Here is a 13,471-nt window from a genome sequence, read left to right as displayed (position 1 = left end):
ATTAAGCGCAAGCTTTTTTCTTTGTTTTCTTTTGATTAAGCGCGGGCTTTTTTCTTTGTTTTTTTTTTTTTGATTTCGCCCCGGCAGACGCGGTTTTTGCGCCGCCCCGGCTGACGCGGTTTTTGCCGCCCCGGCTGACGCAGTTCGGACTTAGCACTTTTCGGCTGTGCCTGGCTGGCGGCCCACTCACTCGATCGCCATGTCTGTTTGCCACAGTTTTCCCGGTGGTGCCGCACCCGGGCTCGCCCCGGCTGACGCAGTTTTCGCGCCGCCCCGGCTGACGCGGTTTCGTGCCGCCCCGGCAGACGCGGTTTTCGCGCCGCCCCGGCTGACGCGGTTTCGTGCCGCCCCGGCAGACGCAGTTCGGACTTAGCACTTTTCGGCTGTGCCTGGCTGGCGGCCCACTCACTCAATCGCCATGTCTGTTTGCCACAGTTTTCCCGGTGGTGCCGCACCCGGGCTCGCCCCGGCTGACGCAGTTTTCGCGCCGCCCCGGCTGACGCGGTTTCGTGCCGCCCCGGCAGACGCGGTTTTCGCGCCGCCCCGGCTGACGCGGTTTCGTGCCGCCCCGGCAGACGCAGTTCGGACTTAGCACTTTTCGGCTGTGCCTGGCTGGCGGCCCACTCACTCGATCGCCATGTCTGTTTGCCACAGTTTTCCCGGTGGTGCCGCACCCGGGCTCGCCCCGGCAGACGCGTTTTTTTTTTCTTTCGCCCCGGCTGACGCAGTTTTCGCGCCGCCCCGGCTGACGCGGTTTCGTGCCGCCCCGGCAGACGCGGTTTTTTGCGCCGCCCCGGCTGACGCGGTTTTTGCCGCCCCGGCTGACGCAGTTCGGACTTAGCACTTTTCGGCTGTGCCTGGCTGGCGGCCCACTCACTCGATCGCCATGTCTGTTTGCCACAGTTTTCCCGGTGGTGCCGCACCCGGGCTCGCCCCGGCTGACGCAGTTTTCGCGCCGCCCCGGCTGACGCGGTTTCGTGCCGCCCCGGCAGACGCGGTTTTCGCGCCGCCCCGGCTGACGCAGTTCGGACTTAGCACTTTTTGGGCTGAGCCTGGCTGGCGGCCCACTCACTCGATCGCCATGTCTGTTTGCCACAGTCTTCCCGGTGGTGCCGCACCCGGGCTCGCCCCGGCAGACGCGTTTTTTTTTCTTTCGCCCCGGCAGACGTGGTTCCCCCCCCCCTTTTCGCTCGCCCCGGCTGACGAGGTTTTCGCGCCGCCCCGGCTGACGCAGTTTTCGCGCCGCCCCGGCTGACGCGGTTTCGTGCCGCCCCGGCTGACGCGGTTTTCGCGCCGCCCCGGCTGACGCGGTTTTTGCGTCGCCCCGGCTGACACGGTTCGGACTTTGCACTTTTCGGCTGTGCCTGGCTGGCGGCCCACTCACTCGATCGCCATGTCTGTTTGCCACAGTTTTCCCGGTGGTGCCGCACCCGGGCTCGCCCCGGCTGACGCAGTTTTCGCGCCGCCCCGGCTGACGCGGTTTCGTGCCGCCCCGGCAGACGCGGTTTTCGCGCCGCCCCGGCTGACGCGGTTTCGTGCCGCCCCGGCAGACGCAGTTCGGACTTAGCACTTTTCGGCTGTGCCTGGCTGGCGGCCCACTCACTCAATCGCCATGTCTGTTTGCCACAGTTTTCCCGGTGGTGCCGCACCCGGGCTCGCCCCGGCTGACGCAGTTTTCGCGCCGCCCCGGCTGACGCGGTTTCGTGCCGCCCCAGCAGACGCGGTTTTCGCGCCGCCCCGGCTGACGCGGTTTCGTGCCGCCCCGGCAGACGCAGTTCGGACTTAGCACTTTTCGGCTGTGCCTGGCTGGCGGCCCACTCACTCGATCGCCATGTCTGTTTGCCACAGTTTTCCCGGTGGTGCCGCACCCGGGCTCGCCCCGGCAGACGCGTTTTTTTTTTCTTTCGCCCCGGCTGACGCAGTTTTCGCGCCGCCCCGGCTGACGCGGTTTCGTGCCGCCCCGGCAGACGCGGTTTTTTGCGCCGCCCCGGCTGACGCGGTTTTTGCCGCCCCGGCTGACGCAGTTCGGACTTAGCACTTTTCGGCTGTGCCTGGCTGGCGGCCCACTCACTCGATCGCCATGTCTGTTTGCCACAGTTTTCCCGGTGGTGCCGCACCCGGGCTCGCCCCGGCTGACGCAGTTTTCGCGCCGCCCCGGCTGACGCGGTTTCGTGCCGCCCCGGCAGACGCGGTTTTCGCGCCGCCCCGGCTGACGCAGTTCGGACTTAGCACTTTTTGGGCTGAGCCTGGCTGGCGGCCCACTCACTCGATCGCCATGTCTGTTTGCCACAGTCTTCCCGGTGGTGCCGCACCCGGGCTCGCCCCGGCAGACGCGTTTTTTTTTCTTTCGCCCCGGCAGACGTGGTTCCCCCCCCCCCTTTTCGCTCGCCCCGGCTGACGAGGTTTTCGCGCCGCCCCGGCTGACGCAGTTTTCGCGCCGCCCCGGCTGACGCGGTTTCGTGCCGCCCCGGCTGACGCGGTTTTCGCGCCGCCCCGGCTGACGCGGTTTTTGCGTCGCCCCGGCTGACACGGTTCGGACTTTGCACTTTTCGGCTGTGCCTGGCTGGCGGCCCACTCACTCGATCGCCATGTCTGTTTGCCACAGTTTTCCCGGTGGTGCCGCACCCGGGCTCGCCCCGGCTGACGCAGTTTTCGCGCCGCCCCGGCTGACGCGGTTTCGTGCCGCCCCGGCAGACGCGGTTTTCGCGCCGCCCCGGCTGACGCGGTTTCGTGCCGCCCCGGCAGACGCAGTTCGGACTTAGCACTTTTCGGCTGTGCCTGGCTGGCGGCCCACTCACTCAATCGCCATGTCTGTTTGCCACAGTTTTCCCGGTGGTGCCGCACCCGGGCTCGCCCCGGCTGACGCAGTTTTCGCGCCGCCCCGGCTGACGCGGTTTCGTGCCGCCCCGGCAGACGCGGTTTTCGCGCCGCCCCGGCTGACGCGGTTTCGTGCCGCCCCGGCAGACGCAGTTCGGACTTAGCACTTTTCGGCTGTGCCTGGCTGGCGGCCCACTCACTCGATCGCCATGTCTGTTTGCCACAGTTTTCCCGGTGGTGCCGCACCCGGGCTCGCCCCGGCAGACGCGTTTTTTTTTTCTTTCGCCCCGGCTGACGCAGTTTTCGCGCCGCCCCGGCTGACGCGGTTTCGTGCCGCCCCGGCAGACGCGGTTTTTTGCGCCGCCCCGGCTGACGCGGTTTTTGCCGCCCCGGCTGACGCAGTTCGGACTTAGCACTTTTCGGCTGTGCCTGGCTGGCGGCCCACTCACTCGATCGCCATGTCTGTTTGCCACAGTTTTCCCGGTGGTGCCGCACCCGGGCTCGCCCCGGCTGACGCAGTTTTCGCGCCGCCCCGGCTGACGCGGTTTCGTGCCGCCCCGGCAGACGCGGTTTTCGCGCCGCCCCGGCTGACGCAGTTCGGACTTAGCACTTTTTGGGCTGAGCCTGGCTGGCGGCCCACTCACTCGATCGCCATGTCTGTTTGCCACAGTCTTCCCGGTGGTGCCGCACCCGGGCTCGCCCCGGCAGACGCGTTTTTTTTTCTTTCGCCCCGGCAGACGTGGTTCCCCCCCCCCCTTTTCGCTCGCCCCGGCTGACGAGGTTTTCGCGCCGCCCCGGCTGACGCAGTTTTCGCGCCGCCCCGGCTGACGCGGTTTCGTGCCGCCCCGGCTGACGCGGTTTTCGCGCCGCCCCGGCTGACGCGGTTTTTGCGTCGCCCCGGCTGACACGGTTCGGACTTTGCACTTTTCGGCTGTGCCTGGCTGGCGGCCCACTCACTCGATCGCCATGCCTGTTTGCCACAGTTTTCCCGGTGGTGCCGCACCCGGGCTCGCCCCGGCTGACGCAGTTTTCGCGCCGCCCCGGCTGACGCGGTTTCGTGCCGCCCCGGCAGACGCGGTTTTCGCGCCGCCCCGGCTGACGCGGTTTCGTGCCGCCCCGGCAGACGCAGTTCGGACTTAGCACTTTTCGGCTGTGCCTGGCTGGCGGCCCACTCACTCAATCGCCATGTCTGTTTGCCACAGTTTTCCCGGTGGTGCCGCACCCGGGCTCGCCCCGGCTGACGCAGTTTTCGCGCCGCCCCGGCTGACGCGGTTTCGTGCCGCCCCGGCAGACGCGGTTTTCGCGCCGCCCCGGCTGACGCGGTTTCGTGCCGCCCCGGCAGACGCAGTTCGGACTTAGCACTTTTCGGCTGTGCCTGGCTGGCGGCCCACTCACTCGATCGCCATGTCTGTTTGCCACAGTTTTCCCGGTGGTGCCGCACCCGGGCTCGCCCCGGCAGACGCGTTTTTTTTTTCTTTCGCCCCGGCTGACGCAGTTTTCGCGCCGCCCCGGCTGACGCGGTTTCGTGCCGCCCCGGCAGACGCGGTTTTTTGCGCCGCCCCGGCTGACGCGGTTTTTGCCGCCCCGGCTGACGCAGTTCGGACTTAGCACTTTTCGGCTGTGCCTGGCTGGCGGCCCACTCACTCGATCGCCATGTCTGTTTGCCACAGTTTTCCCGGTGGTGCCGCACCCGGGCTCGCCCCGGCTGACGCAGTTTTCGCGCCGCCCCGGCTGACGCGGTTTCGTGCCGCCCCGGCAGACGCGGTTTTCGCGCCGCCCCGGCTGACGCAGTTCGGACTTAGCACTTTTTGGGCTGAGCCTGGCTGGCGGCCCACTCACTCGATCGCCATGTCTGTTTGCCACAGTCTTCCCGGTGGTGCCGCACCCGGGCTCGCCCCGGCAGACGCGTTTTTTTTTCTTTCGCCCCGGCAGACGTGGTTCCCCCCCCCCCTTTTCGCTCGCCCCGGCTGACGAGGTTTTCGCGCCGCCCCGGCTGACGCAGTTTTCGCGCCGCCCCGGCTGACGCGGTTTCGTGCCGCCCCGGCTGACGCGGTTTTCGCGCCGCCCCGGCTGACGCGGTTTTTGCGTCGCCCCGGCTGACACGGTTCGGACTTTGCACTTTTCGGCTGTGCCTGGCTGGCGGCCCACTCACTCGATCGCCATGTCTGTTTGCCACAGTTTTCCCGGTGGTGCCGCACCCGGGCTTGCCCCGGCAGACGCGTTTTTTTTTTTCTTTCGCCCCGGCTGACGCAGTTTTCGCCCCGCCCCGGCTGACGCGGTTTCGTGCCGCCCCGGCAGACGCGGTTTTTTGCGCCGCCCCGGCTGACGCGGTTTTTGCCGCCCCGGCTGACGCAGTTCGGACTTTGCACTTTTTGGCTGAGCCTGGCTGGCGGCCCACTCACTCGATCGCCATGTCTGTTTGCCACAGTTTTCCCGGTGGTGCCGCACCCGGGCTCGCCCCGGCAGACGCGTTTTTTTTTTTCCTTCGCCCCGGCAGACGTGGTTCCCCCCCCCCCCCCTCCGTCTTTCTTTTTGTTTTTTTTTTCGCCGCGGCTGAAGTGGATTTTTCGGTGCCTCGACGCCCCGGTAGTCGCGGTTTTTCCGTTTCCGCACGGCCCCGGCTGACGCTGCTCGGTCACAGTCGCCTTTTGTGAGGATTGCAGACTTCTTGAGCGCGGGTGTTTTTTTTTGTTGTTGTTGTTGTTTTATTACGCATTCGCTCCAGCAGACGCTGTTTAGACTTTTTGTTTCCTCTTTTATCCTGCGACGAGGTGACGAGGTTTATTCGGTGCCCCGCCGCCCCGGCTGAAGTGATTTTTCCTGTCCCGTGCCGCCCCGGCTGACGCGGTTGGGACTTCGCGTTTGTTCGGCCGCCACGGGTTTTGGCGCACTCGCTCGGTTGCTTGTTGTTGCCACTTGTTGCGAACCCAGGTTTCTTGAGCGAGCGCGGGCGTTTTTTCTTCCTTTCTTTCTTTGTTCTATGTGTTAGCGAATCGGCCTTTAATATCACACGAGGACTCACAACCAACAATTTTCAGTTTGAAGTGTAAAAAATCTGCAGGTGTTGACGTAACTGACTTGCCCCGTACCCTTGAGTACATCCATGAAGTTCTCGTAGTACTACTAAATCGCATTATTCCAAGTGGAGAAATTCCCATAAACTTGCAAACCTCTACACGAAAATCGGTGCGCGTGATAAAGTTGAAAATTATCGTCCGATATCAAATGTGCCTTCTATAACACAAATTCTAGGAAAAAAAAAAAAAAACACTTGTTCGCCGTTTTCTGCGCCGTGACTGGCAGCACTCCGGCGAAGCGAAACGGGGTCGATTCGAGCACGATATCGGCGTCTTTCGACGTGCTCGCCGGCGACCGTCGCACGAGTACGTCGCACGAGCGCGTCTGCCGGGGCGCCGTTTGCGAAGCCGACGCAAAAGTGGGAACCGCCGCTCGGATGATCGCCGCTTTCGGCAGAGTGAGTGTTGGCACTCCGGGGAAGCGAAACAGCGTGAATGCGCCCACGAAATCGGCGTATTTTGAAGTGCCCGCCGGCGACCGTCGCACGAGTACGGTAAACCGCGTCAGCCGGGGCGTAGTTCGGGACGCCGACGAAAAAGTGGGAAGCGCAACTCGGATCTTCGCCGTTTTTGCAGGAGTGAGTGGCGGCCCTCCTGCGAGACCAAGAAGCATCGATTCGTGCACGAATTCGGCGCCTTTCGACGTGATCGCCGGCGACCGTCGCTCGAGTAGGGCAAACCGCGTCTGCCGGGGCGGGCTTCGGGACGCCGATGCGAAAGTGGGAAACGCTGCTCGGATGTTCGCCGTTTTTGGCCGAGTGAGTGCTGGCACTCGGGCGAAGCCAAACGGGGCCGATTACGGCACGATATCGGCGTCTTTCGACGTGCCCGGCGGCGACCGTCGCACGAGTACGGTAAACCGCGTCAGCCCGGGCGGAGTTCGGGACGCCGATGCGAAAGTGGAGAACGCCGCTCGGATCTTCGCCGTTTTTGGAGGAGTGAGTGGCGGCACTCCGGAGAAGCCAAGGAGCGCCAATTAGCGCACGATATCGGCGTCTTTCGACGCGCTCGCCGGCGACCGTCGCACGAGTAGGGCAAACCGCGTCTGCCGGGGCGGGGTTTACGACGCCGACGCAAAAGTGGGAACCGCCGCTCGGATGTTGGCCGTTTTTGGCAGAGTGAGTGCTGGCACACCGGCGACGCGAAAGAGCGCGAAAGCGCCCACGAAAGTGGCGTATTTGGACGTGCTTGACGGCGACCGCTGCAGGAGTACGAAAAACCACGTCAGCCGGGGCGAGCGACCCACGGCGGTCTGGGTGCTTATCGCTGCTATTATAGGGGCACCCCGGCAGACGCAGAAAAAAAAAATTTTTTTTCAACCTTCTTTTTTGCTGGTCGAGCTCGGGTAACCCAGGTCGCAATGGGAGCCGCGCACGAAAGCGGCGTCGCGAGACGCGTTCGCGGTCGCTAGTCGCACGAGCTCGGCAACCGCGTCAGCCGGCGCGGAGTTCGGGATGCCGACGGCTAAGTGGGTACCGCTGCTCGGATGTTCGCCGTTTTTGGCCGAGTGAGTGCTGGCACTCCGGCGAAGCGAAACGGGGCCGATTCGGGCACGATATCGGCGTATTTCGACGTGCTCGCCGGCGACCGTCGCACGAGTACGGCAAAGCGCGTCTGCCGGGGCGAGGTTTGCGATGCCGACGAAAAAGTGGGAAGCGCCGCTCGGATCTTCGCCGTTTTTGCAGGAGTGAGTGGCGGCCCTCCTGCGAGACCAAGAAGCATCGACTCGCGCACGATATCGGTGTCTTTCGACGTGCCCGCCGGCCACCGCCGCACGAGTACGGCAAACCGCGTATGCCGGGGCGGGGTTGGCGACGCCGACGCAAAAGTGGGAACCGCCACTAGGATGTTCGCCGTTTTTGGCAGAGTGAGTGCTGGCACTCCGGCGAAGCGAAAGAGCGCGAATGCGCCCACGAAAGTGGCGTGTTTGGACGTGCTTGACGACGACCACCGCAGGAAAACGAAAAACCACGTCAGCCGGGGCGAGCGACCCATGGCGGTCTGGGTGCTTATCGCTGCTATTATAGGGGCACCCCGGCAGACGCAAAAAAAAAAAAAATTTTTTTCGACATTCTTTTTTGCTCGTCGACCTCGGGTGACCCAGGTCGCAGTGGGAGCCGCGCACGAAAGCGGCGTCGCGAGACGGCTTCGCGGTCGCTAGTCGCACGAGCTCGGCAACCGCGTCTGCCGGGGCGGAGTTCGGGACGCCGACGGCTAAGTGGGAACCGCCGCTCGGATGTTCGCCGTTTGTGGCCGAGTGAGTGCTGGCACTCCGGCGAAGCCAAACGGGGCCGATTCCGGCACGATATCGGCGTCTTTCTACGTGCTCGCCGGCGACCGTCGCACGAGTACGGCAAAGTGCGTCTGCCGGGGCGGGGTTTGCGACGCGTACGCAATAGTGAGAACCGTCGCTCGGATGTTCGTCGTCTTTCGCCGAGCCAGTGCTGGCACTCCGGCGAAGCCGAACGGAGCCGATTCGGGCACGATATCGGCGTCTTTCCACGTGCTCGCCGGCGACCGTCGCACGAGTACGGTAAACCGCGTCAGCCGGGGCGGAGTTCGGGACGCCGATGCGAAAGTGGGAAGCGCCGCTCGGATCTTCGCCGTTTTTGGAGGAGTCAGTGGCGGCACTCCGGTGAAGCCAAGGTGCGCCAATTCGCGCACGATATCGGCGTCTTTCGACGTGCCCGCCGGCCACCGTCGCACGAGTACGGCAAACCTCGTCTGCCGGGGCGGGGTTTGCGACGCCGACGCAAAAGTGGGAACCGCCGCTCGGATGTTCGCCGTTTTTGGCAGAGTGAGTGCTGGCACTCCGGCGAAGCGAAAGAGCGTGAATGCGCCCACGAAAGTAGCGTATTTGGACGTGCTTGACGGCGACCGCCGCAGGAGTATGAAAAACCACGTCAGCCGGGGCGAGCGACCCACGGCGGTCTGGGTGCTTATCGCTGCTATTATAGGGGCACCCCGGCAGACGCAGAAAGAAAAAAAAAAATGGGGACATGGCGTGCGTCACCGTGCGGCTTCGCAGCGTTGCCGAAGTCGCCGAGCCCTTCGACTGAGCCGAACGGCGGACAGGGAACGTTGGTCGGCCGTTCTAACCTGTCGGTGCCACGCCGAGACGTCGTTAAGGAAAACCGCGTCGTGGGCCTCTACGACGCCGTCGAGTCGTTGTACGTTTGGTGTCCAGCGTGTCGGCGGCGAGTAGCGGACACGTCGTTCACGACTTCGGTCTTTCGCAGTCGACGCGAACTTGCGGAGAGTCGTGGTGCCTCACGTTTTCGGCAGAAACCGCGGCGGAATTTTCCCGTGCGTGCGCGCACGACCTCGGTGCTGTGCCGTCAGCGTAGTGAGTCACAAACTCGTGGCCTACCCAAGGTGCGGTACGTTTGCGGCCGTATCCTCGGTGGGAATTTCGTGAGTAGGGTCGCAAATTCTACGACCTCGGCGGGTTTGAGAGCGACGTAGACTTGTGGCACGCTCAACGTGCCACACGTTTCGGGGCACACCCGCGGTGAAATTTTCTCGAGTACGCTCGTATTAGTGCCCAAGGAGGTCTGGGTACTTATCGCTGCTATTATGTGGGGGTTCTCGTGAGCGGCGTACGCGAAAGCGACCGGGTGTCTGATATGCGGCGGGCTTCGGCCTCGTCAAGCGTGTCCTCGGGTCTGCTCCAGGGGAATCCACGGCAGTCGTCTGCAGCCTCATCCGCTTGATGCGTTAGGGGCTGGTTGTCGGACGGTGCCGTTTTACCACGATATCGAGGTGTGTTCCGTGTCGTCCTCGGGCGATTCAGATGCGAAAGCGCCGAAGACGCGGGCGTGACCCGTCGTCTGGCGGCTTTGCAGTCTCGGCTCCGTTGCTAGTTCCGGCCGGTCCACCGACAGTGCAGCGGGCTTGGGCAACCCGCACGGCGCGACCGAGTCGATGCAACGAAAAAGAGCGAGCATGAACGTGCTTCTTGCCGCACGGCTCCCACTCGTCTTTCGGGAAGGTTGTGCCGTAGCGAGCTCGAACGCCGTCATCTCGGAGTGCAAAATAAGCGTGTTGGGGCGCCTGAAGGTGGCCTCCGCCGCACACAGACTGCGTCCGGCCCGCCGAAGGCGAGGACGGACGCGCAGTCGAACGATTACCTGGTTGATCCTGCCAGTAATCATATGCTTGTCTCAAAGATTAAGCCATGCATGTCTAAGTACATGCCGAAATAAGGCGAAACCGCGAATGGCTCATTAAATCAGTTATGGTTCCTTAGATCGTTTCTTCCTACTTGGATAACTGTGGCAATTCTAGAGCTAATACATGCAGTGAGCCTGGAGCCCTTTGGGTAACGGGTGCTTTTATTAGACCAAGATCGATCGGGTTTCGGCCCGTATTGTGTGGTGACTCTGGATAACTTTGTGCTGATCGCATGGCCACGAGCCGGCGACGTTTCTTTCAAGTGTCTGCCTTATCAACTTTCGATGGTAGGTTACTTGCTTACCATGGTTGTTACGGGTAACGGAGAATCAGGGTTCGATTCCGGAGAGGGAGCCTGAGAAACGGCTACCACATCCAAGGAAGGCAGCAGGCGCGCAAATTACCCACTCCCGGCACGGGGAGGTAGTGACGAAAAATAACAATACGGGACTCTTTTGAGGCCCCGTAATTGAAATGAGTACACTCTAAATCCTTTAACGAGGATCAATTGGAGGGCAAGTCTGGTGCCAGCAGCCGCGGTAATTCCAGCTCCAATAGCGTATACTAAAGCTGCTGCGGTTAAAAAGCTCGTAGTTGGATCTCAGTTCCAGACGAGTAGTGCATCTACCCGATGCGACGGCTCGGACTGAACATCATGCCGGTTCTTTCTTGGTGCACTTCATTGTGTGCCTCGAGATGGCCGGTGCTTTTACTTTGAAAAAATTAGAGTGCTCAACGCAGGCGAGTCGCCTGAATAAACTTGCATGGAATAATAGAACAAGACCTCGTTTCTGTTCTGTTGGTTTTTGGAATACGAGGTAATGATTAAGAGGGACGGACGGGGGCATTCGTATTGCGGCGCTAGAGGTGAAATTCTTGGACCGTCGCAAGACGAACTACTGCGAAAGCATTTGCCAAGAATGTTTTCATTGATCAAGAACGAAAGTCAGAGGTTCGAAGGCGATCAGATACCGCCCTAGTTCTGACCATAAACGATGCCAACCAGCGATCCGCCTGAGTTACTCAAATGACTCGGCGGGCAGCTTCCGGGAAACCAAAGTATTTGGGTTCCGGGGGAAGTATGGTTGCAAAGCTGAAACTTAAAGGAATTGACGGAAGGGCACCACCAGGAGTGGAGCCTGCGGCTTAATTTGACTCAACACGGGAAAACTTACCCGGCCCGGACACTGGGAGGATTGACAGATTGAGAGCTCTTTCTTGATTCGGTGGATGGTGGTGCATGGCCGTTCTTAGTTGGTGGAGCGATTTGTCTGGTTAATTCCGATAACGAACGAGACTCTAGCCTATTAAATAGGTGCGGGGTTCCCAGCACCTTACAACCTTCTTAGAGGGACAAGCGGCTCCTAGCCGCACGAAACAGAGCAATAACAGGTCTGTGATGCCCTTAGATGTCCGGGGCCGCACGCGCGCTACACTGAAGGAAGCAGCGTGTCTTTATCCCTGTCTGAAAAGACTGGGTAACCCGTGGAACTTCTTTCGTGATTGGGATAGGGGCTTGCAATTGTTCCCCTTGAACGAGGAATTCCCAGTAAGCGCGAGTCATAAGCTCGCGTTGATTACGTCCCTGCCCTTTGTACACACCGCCCGTCGCTACTACCGATTGAATGATTTAGTGAGGTCTTCGGACCGATGTCCGGCGCGGCCTTTCGGTTGCGCCGGTCTGTTGGAAAGATGACCAAACTTGATCATTTAGAGGAAGTAAAAGTCGTAACAAGGTTTCCGTAGGTGAACCTGCGGAAGGATCATTAACGGATTGTGAAGGGTGAGCGCCTCAGCTGCGTCTGCGCCCGACACTTTCTGCCGCTGACCCCGTTTGGACGCGGGGTCGGCTTTTCCCCACGGGGCTGCCTGAATGTGGAGCGGCACCCCGTGACAAATTGTTGCGCCCAGCGGACGCCAACACCGCGACCTTGGACGGTCGGCCAGGTGGCGGACGCGGGTACAAACGGCGCAACGCACTCATAGGTCGGCTTTCGACCCGCCACAGCACCGTGGCTCGAAGCGCTCGAAATGCGCGACCCGACCGCTGCGGGACCGCCTAGTACTGTAAACAGGAGCGGCGGAGCGCGAACGGCGAGTCGTGGTTACGTCGGTAGAAGGCGAGGCTGCGCGTTCCCGAAACGCCAGCCGAGTGCCCTCCCGACCGTTCGAGCGTGCAAGAACGAGACCCGACAATCGCGCGGCGACTGCCAAGTACGAGAGGAACGGCACAAGCGTCGGCGGTCGGTCAAGGAACTGGCGATGTGACGGGTCCGCTGTGCACCAGTGCATACCGTCCCGCCGTCCGCGGCAAGCGCCTCCGCGTCCTCGGGTGACGGAGGCTGCCGGTCGGTTCTTGCAGGCGAGGGATCTCGCTGGCACCGGTTCGCGTTGACGCGCGGCCGGTCATGGCACGGCGATGCGACGGCCGAGGTGCGCAGTACTCGATGGAGGAACCGCACGCTCCGATGACCGTCCCGCCCTCCGCGGCGTATGCGTACCGACCGTAATGGTTGCAGCAGCGCCGGCCGGCTTTTGAATTCGCCACACGAAACACGGTGCGAGATCGCGGTTAGGGGAGCGTCGACGTTGCCAGGCGTTTTGCTTGCTGCCGAGGGAAAGGCGGCACGGCCACGTCGCGCTCGTCGCGATTAGCGGGTCTGCGCGCTTTGGGAAGGTGCCGCAACGACTTGCCGAAAGAGGAAGCACGGAAGAACGAGGGACTTGGACGTCCCGACAATTGAACGCACTTGCGGCCAGGCCCTTGCTGGCTTCGTTCTTCCGCCTCGAGTAGGCTCGTACGCGGCTCCGGCGCCGAAAGTGGTCCTTGGCACCGACTTCGGTGGACGTGGGAAGTGCCGCGCAAGTACGGCGCGCCTGGCTCCACCTGTTGGCTAAAGTAGGCAGCCGGATCGGCATTTTGGTGTGCGGTGGCAAACCGTGGATGCGAAAAAAGCTTGTGCGATTTCGTGGAACAAAAAGCGGGGGTCCCCCTTTTTATGCGGAGGAGACCGACCCGCCTGCCGTGGTGAACCGCGACGCCACGGTAAAAACGGGAGAGGCTTGTCGATGGGACCGTGCATCCCGCGCTCCACGGAGGCCGGGAGGCGGCCGCCCGAGGAAATGTGTAGCCGTCGAGGCCCGCATCTGCGTGCACTCTTATCCAAATGGGTGTACCGCAGGCATTTTCTGGTTAGGCGGGCCAATGAGAGCGAGCACACAACGATACCTACGGGTCCGGCTTGGAGAACCGGCTTCGACGCCTCCCGAGTATTTATAGAGGGGTGGACCACGAAAGCACTCGCAAGTAGCGAAAGCGAAACGCCGTCCGAAACACACCGTTTGCTCGATTTGCGGCAGCCGAAAAAGGCGCGGCAGAGTTTTGGAGTCCAAGCGTGCGCTGA

General features: G+C 62.3%; 1 non-coding gene across 1 annotated transcript; it reads left to right on the top strand.

Moving 5' to 3' along the window:
- Positions 1-10,021: 10,021 nt before the first annotated feature.
- LOC142792106 (small subunit ribosomal RNA) lies at positions 10,022-11,836 on the top strand. Its single transcript, XR_012890659.1, has one exon. It is a non-coding gene; the product is annotated as a small subunit ribosomal RNA (ribosomal RNA).
- Positions 11,837-13,471: the final 1,635 nt, after the last annotated feature.

Source organism: Rhipicephalus microplus, unplaced genomic scaffold, assembly GCF_043290135.1.
Source record: "Rhipicephalus microplus isolate Deutch F79 unplaced genomic scaffold, USDA_Rmic scaffold_204, whole genome shotgun sequence".
NCBI classification, from domain to species: Eukaryota; Metazoa; Arthropoda; class Arachnida; order Ixodida; family Ixodidae; genus Rhipicephalus; species Rhipicephalus microplus.
The sequence above is the reverse complement of the archived record's forward strand: the minus strand, read 5'-3'. Positions and strand labels throughout refer to the sequence as shown.